The sequence below is a fragment of the Lithobates pipiens genome, unplaced genomic scaffold, assembly GCF_037356315.1.
Source record: "Lithobates pipiens isolate NorthernLeopardFrog02 unplaced genomic scaffold, aLitPip1_a1.2 Scaffold_16, whole genome shotgun sequence".
In the NCBI taxonomy this organism is placed as follows: domain Eukaryota; kingdom Metazoa; phylum Chordata; class Amphibia; order Anura; family Ranidae; genus Lithobates; species Lithobates pipiens.
This window is the reverse complement of record NW_027507748.1, coordinates 362060132-362073035: the sequence shown is the minus strand read 5'-3', so window position 1 is coordinate 362073035 and position 12904 is coordinate 362060132. Positions and strand designations below refer to the sequence as shown.

General features: G+C 44.9%; 1 long non-coding RNA gene across 1 annotated transcript in view; it reads left to right on the top strand.

Moving 5' to 3' along the window:
- LOC143984382 (uncharacterized) overlaps positions 1-12416 on the top strand; it is a 38175-nt gene extending 25759 nt beyond the window's left edge. Inside the window, exon 2 of the long non-coding RNA XR_013274820.1 lies at positions 12080-12416. This is a non-coding gene — a long non-coding RNA (uncharacterized LOC143984382). The remainder of the gene's footprint in view (positions 1-12079) is intronic.
- The last annotated feature ends 488 nt before the right edge of the window (positions 12417-12904 follow it).

The window sequence follows — 12904 nt, the reverse complement described above, 5'->3', positions numbered from 1 at the left end:
ACATGATATTTACAATGTAATTAAACTTTCAAAACGGTATATAATAGCTTACATGCTGAGAGCTTAAACAGCAAATGCAGAAAAGCAAACGAAAATAAAGTCTCTTTCTCATGTATAGCTCAGTTTTAATTAAATGCAGAGATGATATAAAAAAACAAATAATGCCTGTCATCCTTTTTTAAAACAATTTTGTTTTAAATAAAGGAAAAGCAGCAAAAAGGTTTTTTCAGCTCAGCAGCTACAAGTACTGTAGCTGCTGACTTTTAATAAAGGCACTTACCTGTCCAAGGAGCCCACAATGTTGGTTCCCCGAGGCTGATCCGTCCATTGAGTGCAGGCGCTGCCATCCCAACTAAGGGAAACCGGCAATGGAGCCTTCAGGCTTCACAGCTGATTTCCTACTGCACATGCGAGAGTCGTGTGGTGCTTTGTGAATGGCCCTGTCGTCTTCTGGGACACACACATGTCCTAGAAGACAGCAGGGGTGAAGGTGGAGGGTTTGCCGCAGAAGAGGACATGAGGTCCTGTGCTACAGCCGACCTGAGATGTACACTTAGGGGGTTATTTACTAAATTTACTAAAGGCAAATCCACTTTGCACTATAAATGCAAACTACAAGTGTAAAGTGCACTTGAAATTGCACTGAAAGTGCACTTGGAAGTGCAGTTGCTGTAAATCTGAGGAGTGGATCTGAAATGAGGGGAAGCTCTGTTGATTTTATCATCCAATCATGTGCAAGCTAAATGCTGTATTTTTATTTTCCTTGCATATCCCCCTCGGATCTACAGCGACGTTACTTCCAAGTGCACTTGCAGTGCAAAGTGGATTTTCCTTTAGTAAATAACCCCCATTGCTTAAAGTGGTGTATTAGTCCCTCATTTTATAGTTCAATCCAAGAACACGTCTTTTCACACTTTTGTATAGGACAAATGAAGTATATTTTCACTGATGATGTCTAGGGGTCTCCTGCTTGTTTCAGAATTAAAAGAGGAAATATGTGAATAAAAAACATGTTCACAATTTAAAGAGTTTGTTACGCCAACACTTCATATTTCTGACATGTGGCTGCTGCAAAATGTACTTGTATGAGAAAGTCTCCTGATCTCTTTGCATTGCTTCCTTTGTGTGAAATCCTTGGTATTCCTGCTAGTCTCATTGCTTTCTTTTTAAAAACTGACCACACCAAGCAGGTTTCACACTGCTGCTTCTCCTCCCTCAGCTCTTATGCAACTAAGAACAGAGGGATTGTGATCACTTATAAAAAAGGGAAAAAAGGGTATTTATATATTTTTTTATATCTATACAAAAATATTTTGTCTTTCATTTCTATTTTAAACTGAATGGGTTTTTTTACAAGATGATCGTTCACAATCACTTTAACCACTTGCCAACCACCTTCCACATATATATTGCGGCAAGGTGGCTCGGCTGCACAAACCGACGGAACTATACGTCGGTCCGTGCATGTGTCCACCGTGCTCTGCAGGAGCGCGTGTGCGGGTATACCATATTTGATGTCCAAGAGGCAGATTTGGGATCTACCTATGCAAAAAAGGCGGATCCCCATTCTTAGCCCTTGTACACACGGTCGGACATTCCGACAACCAAATCCATCGGATTTTCTCAGACGGATTTTGTCCGACGGATTTTGTCCAAAACTGTTGCATACACACAGTCGCACAAAGTTGTCAGAAAAGCCGATCGTGCTTAACGTGATGCCATTATTTCGTTAGGACGGGACTACATTCAGGTTAGTAGCCAATAGCTTCGGTCTTGGAATTTGATCTGAGCATGCGTGGCACTTTGTCCGATCAGAATTCTCTACACATGATCGGACAAAGTCCGATCGGATCATGTTGTCGGAAAATTTTATAGCCCAGCTGGAAAACTTGGTCTGTCGGATACTCCGACGGAAACAGTCTGATGGAGCCCACACACTGTGGGATTATCCGACAACACGATCCTATTGGACATTGTCCATCGGAATGTCCAACCATGTGTACAAGGGCTTACAGGGGACATTACTGAGAGCTGTTGTTCCTAGTAATCAGGAACATCAATCTCTGTGTTGTCCTAGTAAATCCATCCCCCACACAGTTAGAACATCCCCAGGGAAGACAGTTAACCCCTTGATCACCCCCTAATGTTAACCCCTTTCCTGCCATTGTCATTTATACATTGAACAGTGCATTTTTTTTAGCACTGATCACTGTAATAATGTCACTGGTCCCCAAAAAAAGTCGCACTTGGGGGTCAGATTTGCCACAGTGTCGCAGTCCTAAAAATCGCAGATAGCCGCCATTACCACTAAAAACAATAAAAAAATGTAAAAATCCTTATCTCCTATTTTGTAGACACTATAACTTTTGCGCAAACCAATCAATAAACGCTTTTTGTGATTTTTTTTTACCAAAAAATATGTAGCAGACAGAATACATATTGGCTTAAACTCATGAATAATAGTTTTTTAATATATTTTTTTTAGATATGTATTATAGCAGAAAGTAAAAAATATAGTTTTTTTTCAAAATGTTCTTTTTGTGTTTATAGCACAGAAAATAAAAAGCACAGAGGTGATCAAATACCACCAAAAAAGAAAGCTTTATTTGTGGGAAAAAAAGCACATCGATTTTGTTTGGGTACAACTATCGCAATTGTCAGTTAAAACAACGCAGTGCAGGATCGCAAAAAAATGGCCTGGTCATTAAGGGGCTGAAGTAGTTAATTCAAGACACTGAGTGACATTGAGGTTCACCCATGGTTTAAATCAATTAAATCTGATTGCAGGATTAAAATAAGATTTGCGACTAGAGCTATAAGATTACAAAGTTTTAACTCTGACCACAGTAGAAACGTTGGCTACTAATTTACATCCCGCAATCTAGGTAAGGAACTTTAGCGTAGTCCCAGTGACTACAGCCTATAAACATCAATACCAGGCTAAATGGAAGCTTTTTCAATTAAGAAATGTGGAGAGAGGGACCTCTGGGTTTGTGTCGCCCCTTAAACTATTTGCCCAATCCCAGTTCTAAAATGAAATATCTCTGTGAACACTATTTGTAGTGCACATTCTGGGTGCTGCAACAGGTTAACTATCCCATTGTGCTAAATGATAGTGTTGTGTGGCTTTCTACTTATAATGTCATTTTATATGCCACACAATGACTACGTACTATTCTGTTCCACTGGTTTCTTACCAGTAAATTATTAAAAAATTCTAAAAAATTTTAAAAATATTTTGAAACAGAAAAAAAATTAGGAAAGAAGGAAAAAGCTTTTTTCAGTGTTAATTATCAGCATTAGGGATGAGTAAACTATTGTGTGGAACGTGAGTTTGCCACTAATACGGCAATTTCCCCATAGCTGAAATTTCATAAAAATTAAGCTTTTATTTTGCCAAATGAAATTGCTATTTGAAACAAGCTTAAAAACAATCAATTCTCAATTGCCTTTTGTTTGTAAACAAAGCCACACCGCATCACTGTATGATATGGCATGGTTGATAAACAAAGCCATGTCACTAAGATGACTTTTTGCCTATTAACCAAACCATAGCACTGTTGATGGCTTTCTTGACAGCTACCATTGCACTTTTTTCTAGGTGCATTTTAGGCTTCAGGAGACTTCCCCTAACCCCATCTTAAACCTATTGCGCCCTTAAGACCACCTTCATTTCATTTCTGCACTGACTGAATGCATTTCATGGAATAGTGAAATTTCACTGGAATTTTGAAGTAAAAACTTCCATTTTCACTCATCCTTTATCATTCTAAACTTAGCACCTGGCCAATCCATAGGAACTTTCTCTTTTTAACAGGGAGTCCCCTGCAGCCAACCCTTAAGATACACAGGGCTTACTACCCAAGGCCATTTCTTGTTTTATAAGAGGACATCCTTTGCTTCCATGCTTAATAGAATGAACAATTTTTATGTGTTGTGAAAAAATCCTAATCTATGTGTACACTAAAAGTACTACTAGTAGGAGGTCTGGAGGTGATGAAGGAAGACCTCTTCATTAGTGGCAGTCATGGCCTTGAATGTATTGGTATTGACTAGAAGCAATTAATTGCAGAATATCTTATTGGTATTTTGGAATGGCAGAAAAACACAGAGAACTGAGCAATTTGTTAAAGATACACAAATTCCTGTCCTGTCTTCTGTCCAGTGCCTCTTCCCATTTGGCACTAAGACTATACAGGAAAATAACAACCAACAAAACCTTAACATGCATGTTTGGAGAGCCAGAGCACGGAGTCTTGTGACCAGTGGACGGATTTTTGTAGATTAGGTGGATGAACATAAATCAGCTTTGTGAGGAGATCACACAATTTCTAACAAACGCACAATAGCACAATAGCAGCTGCAGGCGAGCAGCCTCTGACGTGGGCCTGCTGAGCTTTTAATCCATGTACTCATAGAAATTCCTGGCTATTCCCTGCTCCAGCTCTTTCCCCATTGTGAAGACTAAAGTCTTAAGTTTATTACATGTAAATACTCCCAGTGGAACAATCGATCGCAACCAAGCGAGCCCGTGAAATGCATAGTTAGCAGAGCAGTGCAGCTTGCAAGGAGGGACTCTGTTGAGATAGATTATGTACATACAATATCATATTTCTGGCCTGTTATCTGAATCATGAATGGTTTGCACAAATTACATGTCAGTACTTGTAGTGGCTTTTACAGATAATACAATTACTGAAATTCACATATGAAATCAAGTTATTTCATACAATGAATTCATCTGTGTACTATTAAAAGTAAAATATATCAGCCATATATATATATTAATTAATTATACACTGTTCTCTGAACACTCATATCCAGGGGAGGGCTGGCAGCCTTAGGCCTGGGGGCAAGTCCAGTAAAGTGGCCCATTGAACCACTGAAGGGGGGGGGGCGAGAGAGAGAGAGAGAGAGAGAGAGAGAATGCTTGACACTGCCTGCACACAGAGAGAGAGAGGCCACTTGGCACTGACTGCACAGAAAGAGAGAGAGGCCACTTGGCACTGCCTGCACAGAGACAGAGAGAGGCCACTTGGCACTGCCTGCACAGAGAAAGAGAGAGGCCACATGGCACTGCCTGCACAGAGACAGAGAGAGGCCACTTGGCACTGCCTGCACAGAGACAGAGAGAGGCCACTTGGCACTGCCTGCACAGAGACAGAGAGAGGCCACTTGGCACTGCCTGCACAGAGACAGAGAGAGGCCACTTGGCACTGCCTGCACAGAGACAGAGAGAGGCCACTTGGCACTGCCTGCACAGAGCCAGAGAGAGGCCACTTGGCACTGCCTGCACAGAGCCAGAGAGAGGCCACTTGGCACTGCCTGCACAGAGACAGAGAGAGGCCACTTGGCACTGCCTGCACAGAGACAGAGAGAGGCCACTTGGCATTGCCTGCACAGAGAGAGAGAGGCCACCTGGCACTGCCTGCACACAGAGAGAGAGGCCACCTGGTACTTCCTTCACAGAGAGAGGCCACTTGGCACTGCCTGCACAGAGACAGAGAGAGGCCACTTGGCACTGCCTGCACAGAGAGAGGCCACTTGGCACTGCCTGCACAGAGACAGAGAGAGGCCACTTGGCGCTGCCTGCACAGAGACAGAGAGGGGCCACTTGGCACTGCCTGCACAGAGACAGAAAGGGGCCACTTGGCACTGCCTGCACAGAGACAGAGAGGGGCCACTTGGCACTGCCTGCACAGAGACAGAGAGAGGCCACTTGGCACTGCCTGCACAGAGACAGAGAGAGGCCACTTGGCACTGCCTGCACAGAGACAGAGAGGCCACCTGGCACTGCCTGCACACAGAGAGAGAGGCCACCTGGCACTGCCTTCACAGAGAGAGGCCACTTGGCACTGCCTGCACAGAGACAGAGAGAGGCCATTTGGCACTGCCTGCACAGAGAGAGGCCACTTGGCACTGCCTGCACAGAGACAGAGAGAGGCCACTTGGCACTGCCTGCACAGAGACAGAGAGGGGCCACTTGGCACTGCCTGCACCGAGACAGAGAGGGGCCACTTGGCACTGCCTGCACAGAGACAGAGAGGGGCCACTTGGCACTCCGCCAGAGAGAGGCCACTTGGCACTGCCTGCACAGAGACAGAGAGAGGCCACTTGACACTGCCTGCACAGAGACAGAGAGAGGCCACTTGGCACTGCCTGCACAGAGACAGAGAGAGGCCACTTGGCACTGCCTGCACATAGACAGAGAGAGGCCACTTGGCACTGCCTGCACAGAGACAGAGATAGGCCACTTGGCACTGCCTGCACAGAGACAGAGATAGGCCACCTGGCACTGCCTGCACAGAGAGAGAGGCCACCTGGCACTGGCTGCACAGAGAGAGGCCACTTGGCACTGCCTGCACAGAGAGAGAGAGGGGCCACTTGGCACTGCCTGCACAGAGAGAGAGAGAGGCCACTTGGCACTGCCTGCATGGAGACAGAGAGAGGCCACTTGGCACTGCCTGCACAGAGACAGAGAGGGGCCACTTGGCACTGCCTGCACAGAGACAGAGAGGGGCCACTTGGCACTGCCTGCACAGAGCCAGAGAGAGGCCACTTGGCACTGCCTGCACAGAGACAGAGAGAGGCCACTTGGCACTGCCTGCACAGAGACAGAGAGAGGCCACTTGGCACTGTCTGCACAGAGACAGAGAGAGGCCACTTGGCACTGCCTGCACATAGACAGAGAGAGGCAATTGGCACTGCCTGCACAGAGATAGAGAGATGCCACTTGGCACTGCCTGCACAGAGACAGAGAGACGCCGCCTGGCACTGCCTGCACAGAGAGAGAGGCCACTTGGCACTGCCTGCACAGAGAGAGGCCACTTGGCACTGCCTGCACAGAGAGAGAGGCCACTTGGCACTGCCTGCACAGAGACAGGGAGAGAGGTCACTTGGCACTGCCTGCACAGAGACAGAGAGGGACCACTTGGCACTGCCTGCACAGAGACAGAGAGAGGCCACTTGGCACTGCCTGCACAGAGACAGAGAGACGCCGCCTGGCACTGCCTGCACAGAGAGAGAGGCCACCTGGCACTGCCTGCACAGAGAGAGGCCACTTGGCACTGCCTGCACAGAGAGAGAGGCCACTTGGCACTGCCTGCACAGAGAGAGAGAGAGAGGCCACTTGGCACTGCCTGCACAGAGACAGGGAGAGAGGTCACTTGGCACTGCCTGCACAGAGACAGAGAGGGGCCACTTGGCACTGCCTGCACAGAGACAGAGAGGGGCCACTTGGCACTGCCTGCACAGAGCCAGAGAGAGGCCACTTGGCACTGCCTGCACAGAGAGAGAGAGAGGCCACTTGGCACTGCCTGCACAGAGAGAGACCAATTGGCATTGCCTGCACAGAGACAGAGAGAGGCCACTTGGCACTGCCTGCACAGAGCCAGAGAGAGGCCACTTGGCACTGCCTGCACAGAGCCAGAGAGAGGCCACTTGGCACTGCCTGCACAGAGCCAGAGAGAGACCGCTTGACACTGCCTGCACAGAGAGAGAGAGAGACCGCTTGACACTGCCTGTACAGAGAGAGAGACCGCTTGACACTGCCTGTACAGAGAGAGAGACCACTTGACACTGCCTGTACAGAGAGAGAGACCGCTTGACACTGCCTGTACAGAGAGAGAGACCGCTTGACACTGGCATTTAGGGGGTTAAAACAGGCAGGGAGGAAATGTAATATCACCTTCTCTGTCACTTTTCAGTGGAGTGGCAGTGCCTGCTGCAAGTGAATACAAGCCTTTGGGCTCACACTGGTGTACTGGCAGTTTTACATAACCATGGTCCCTCAGACTTCTTTTAGGTTGCACATTTTTGCTGCATTTTCTTGAAGTGCACCAAAGATGCAGCATGTAGAACGTTTTGTGCACTTTCAGAACATGCAGCAAAATGTGCAACCTCTATGGGACCAGGGGTAACATGCAGGAAGACTGCCAGTACACCAGCACTGCAGCCAAACCGCAGCATGCCAGTGTGAGCCCACATAATACCACCTAAGAGGGCAAGCAATGTAGTGTCACAGACTGCTAGGAAAAAAACTCTTTAGCTGCAGAGGGGGGAGGGAGGAGAGGTTCACTTACTTGGGCTTTCTCAGCCTCCCAGGAGCCTCACTGTATTCAAGCCGACTGCTCAGATTTAACTTTCCCGCCCACACATCCTCTTCACAGACAGCACACAGGCTGCCCGGAGTGTGGGCGGGGAAAGAAAGAGCAGGTCCAGCCTCTGCCAGCCATTCGTGTGGAGGAGGGAGGGGCTAGGCGGGGCTGGGCGGGGCTGTGTTCTGTAACACAGACTGTCGGCCCTGAGACATCCCCGGCTCACAGTACTGAATAGAGATGCCGCACTCGGCCAGCTCAAAAACTGCGCATGTGCAGTTCTGAGCTGGCGACACAGCGGCCTTTGTAGAGCATATGAGAGCAGCCCAGGGGACAATTGCATCTCTGCCCCCCGGCCCAGCCCGCCCCTGCATATATCTCATATTTCAAGGCCAGATATACAGTAAAAAGGTAAATCCTCGTTGCTCTGAAAGTGCACTTGGAAGTGCAGTTGCTCTAAATCTAAGTGGTAGATATGAAATAAGTGGAAGCTCTGCTGATTTTATCATCCAATCATATGCAAGCTAAAATGCTGTTTTTTGATCTACAGCGACTTTACTTTCAAGTGCACTTGCAGTGCAAAGTGGATTTTCCTTTAGTAAATAAACCCCTAAGTGTCCTTGAATATATTTATGCTTAATATATATACTATTCTTGCCCAACTGTTCAACTGTTTATGCCAAGATTTGCTATTGGAAATAGCATGCCATTTATGTAAGAACATCATGTTTCAGTTTTGCATAGACTGCTGAGAATCTTGTGATTCCTCTTCCCCATACACTCACTACATACACAGTTCTGCTAAGGGACATAGGTGTCTAATAGCACCCAGCCTAGGGGTTAAAATGAAAAAGTGCATTTGAATTTCTGCCACCCAAAGTACAAGGTCCTGTAAGTTCCTTAGAGCCAGTTTACATATGTCCAGGTAAGGTTTCATTGCGATTTCTAAATGTCGCGGTGCGGTTTTCAGTAACCGATTCAGGTGTGATTCAGGTGCGAATTTTTACTTGAAATCATACCTGAACCAGACTGAAAAGCATACAGGACTCATTTTAAAAATGGACTGTTGCTGACCTGGACATTTGTAAACTGGCTACATGTCATGCAAATTGGATGCGATACAAAACAAATCCCATTTGCATATATGTAAACCAAGCCTTAAAGTAGAGTTCTACTTAAACCTTTTTATTTTTTTTAGTTTGGGTAGAGTAGTGCTTTAAAGTGTTTAAAGTGATACTAAACGATATTCTTATTCTACAAAAGTAATCCATACACATCCACTACTTAAAGTGGTTGTATAGTCATTTTTATAACTTTTTCCTACAGGAAAGCCTATAATAAGGCTTACCTGTAGGTAAAAAAAATATCTCCTAAACCTGTATGGTTTAGGAGATATTCCCCTTGTAATGCGCCGCTGACTGCACAGAGAGCTGAAAGTCCAGCAGACGACGGACCCTGCCAGAAAGAAATCTCCCGCTCGCATGCGCGGGAGTGACGATATCGCTGCTCCGGCCACTCACAGCGCCAGAGCCACGATACCTGGAAGACATGCCGAGGGAACATGTCAGCTCCCTCGGCGTGGATCGGGCCAGATATCGGGGCTTCGTTCTAAGGTAAGTATTTCATAATGAGCTAGTATGCAGTGCAGACTAGCTCATTATGCTTTTTCCTTTGCAGGTCAAAAAATAAAAAAATAAAAATCAGCGGGTTTACTACCTCTTTAATTCCATGAAAGGGACTACATTGCTTTTGTTATTTTATCTTTTAATGAGCTACTTATTTTTATAATTTTGTTTTTGCCAGAAGCTCTACTTATAAAAATGACCTTGTATGTACTGGGCCAGCTTCTCCATCCCTCCCTTCACCTTTATAGATAACCTTTTATTCAGCTGTAGGGGGAGTGAAGGGGAATTTTATAAGGTTTAATTTAAATGACAACTCCTAGTCTACAGGAACTGCTGACATCACATCCAAGATGGTGGCATCTAGAAGCAGTTTCAGGGCTTTTGGGTGTCTACACAGGGGAAGCATCTACAGGTAAATAGCATTTATAAAATACAATAAATATTATCGGAAGATTATTTTTAAAATGAATGGTCTGGTGACAGGGCCCCTTTAAGCCACAGTCAGGTCTTTAATACTGTCAAAGGTTTGGTCTACCTCTACCATTGCTTCTTTTGTGATAGCCAGGACTCTGTTCCCTGGACCATAGAGAATGCTTGCCAAATAGAGAAACCAGGAGGCACAGTTCATAGCATAAAAGTGCTGGAATTGGAATAAGATTGCTCTCCCCAACACCATAGCTCATAGACCCATGGCTAGAGTAAAGGTTTTCGCTACCACTTTAAAAAAAAAAAAACACTAGTTAAACAACAATAGAGGTGCTCTGTACAAAGACAGAATTATTATTTTGATGGTAACATGTGACCTGTTAAGTGGCGGTACTGTAATAAATAAATTCATGGGCTTTGAAAATGCTTTTAGAAACTTCAATCTCTAAATATTGCAATTAGAGTGTTTTATAAAAACATTTAGTTGGATTCTAATGTGGCTGATAATTGCATAAGCCCTGTGTAGTCAGTGCTGTTTTATAGTCAGACAAAAAAAAAAATCTATTGAGTTAAAAAAGACAAAAGTAAATGAAAAAGCTGCATTCTCAAAACCCTAAACTAGCAGTTGATCCAGAAAAAGGCAAAATAAAAATAAGCCATTATATAGAATGATTAAATTTGTTCTAACAGGGAAAAAAAATATTCCTGATCTCCTAGATTCAATAACTTAGTAGATCAATATTCTACAGTGTTATTAACTATAAATACTAAATACTTGTTATGCTCTCTGCATTTAGAAACAGACTCAGATTTTAGCAAAGTTATGTTTATGCATTCACATCCACAAGCTGCCTTTTTTTTTGATCTACAGAGCTGGTACAGCTATCACCTTAGGAAATCTATACCATGCTTTCACAGCCCTTACTGTAAAGAAGCTCTCCCATATAAAGCTGATAATATAGATATAGATTTTATTTTTAAATACGCATGGATACACAGCATGGATGGATGAATCACCCACTGTGGCTACTGTGTCTTGACAGTCAAAAGCTGCTGTTTTGGCTGACAAAGGATGCTGGGTGTGAAGGACCTGATTAAGAGAATTTTGGATGGTTCTTCAGGAATTGGCTGAAAATCGTAGTGTATGGCCAGCATAAGAATGTTAACCCTTTTGTGCTAACATTATTATGTCGGTAGCAGTGCTGCAATGCAAACAGGACCCTAACAAAGGTATCAGCTGGATCTTTTTTTTTTCATTTTTTCTCTCAGCTGCCAGTTCCATAGTAATAGTGACCTGGTGGGGCTGCACAGTTATGCACACATTTTTGTAATTATTTTATTATATCTTTTAATGTGACAACACTGAAGAAATTACACTTTGCTACAATGTAAAGTAGTGAGTGTACAGCTTGTATAACAGTGTAAAATTGCTGTCCCCTCAAATGAACTCAACACACAGCCATTAATGTCTAAACCGCTGGCAACAAAACTGAGTACTCCCCTAAGTGAAAATATCCAAATTGGGCCCAATGAGCCATTTTCCCTCCCCAATGTGATGTGACTTACTAGCGGTATAAGGTTTCAGGCGTGAATGTGGAGCAGGTGTGTTAAATTTGGTGTTATTGCTCTCACTCTCTCATACTGGTCACTGGAAGTTCAATATGGCACCTCATGGCAAAGAACTCTCTGAGGATCTGAAAAAAAGAATTGTTGCTCTACATAAAGATGGCATAGGCCAGTGATGGCAAACCTTGGCACCCCAGATGTTTTGGAACTACATTTCCCATGATGCTCGTGCACTCTGCAATGTAGTTGAATATCATGGGAAAGGTAGTTTCAAAACATCTTGGTGTCAGGGCTGGCTTAGCCCTTCCTCCTCTGGGATGGCCGCTCAGCTGTCGGCTAATTGTCAGCTCTCTTCTCTCTCCACAGTTACCAGCTGTTCCCAATGATGCTCATCTGACCTGCCTATTTAAAGCCTTCCAGCTCATTTCTCCATTGCCTTCACGTTGGTCACATCACAAGGAACCATCTCCTGCTGTTTGTTTCAAGACTGGCTTGCTGACATCCCTCCTGGCGTCTTATCCTGCTTGCAGTTGCTCTCCTTGGATCCCTGACTTCTGGACTGGCTGATTACCCGATCTGGTTTATGAACTTTGGACTGGCTGACTACCCGATCTGGCTACTGGACTCTGGCTATGCTTGACTACGCTTTTTTCTATTTAACTTTTTATTTTTATTATTAATAAACAAGTGTGATTTGATTGTACTTCTGTCTCAGTCTGTTTCATGGTTCCTGACACTAAGGTACCAAGGTTTGTCATCACTGGCATAGGCTATAAGAAGACTGCCAAGACCCTGAAACTGATCTGTAGCATGGTGGCCAAGACCATACAGTGGTTTAACAGGACAGGTTCTACTCAGAACAGGCCTTGCCATGATCGACCAAATAAGTCGTGTGCACATGCTCAGCTTCATATCCAGAGGGTGTCTTTGGGAAATAGACATATGAGTGCTGCCAGTATTGCTGCAGAGGTGGAAGGGGTGGGGGGTCAGACTGCAAACAGTTTGCTGAAGGCAAGAGGACTAAGGACATGGATTACTGGAACCATGTCCTGTGGTCTGAGGAGACCAAGATAAACTTATTTGGTTCAGATGGTGTCAAGTGTGTGTGGCAGCAACCAGGTGAGGAATACAAAGACAAGTGTGTGTTGTCTGCAGTCAAGCATGGTGGTGAGAGTGTTATGATCTGGGGCT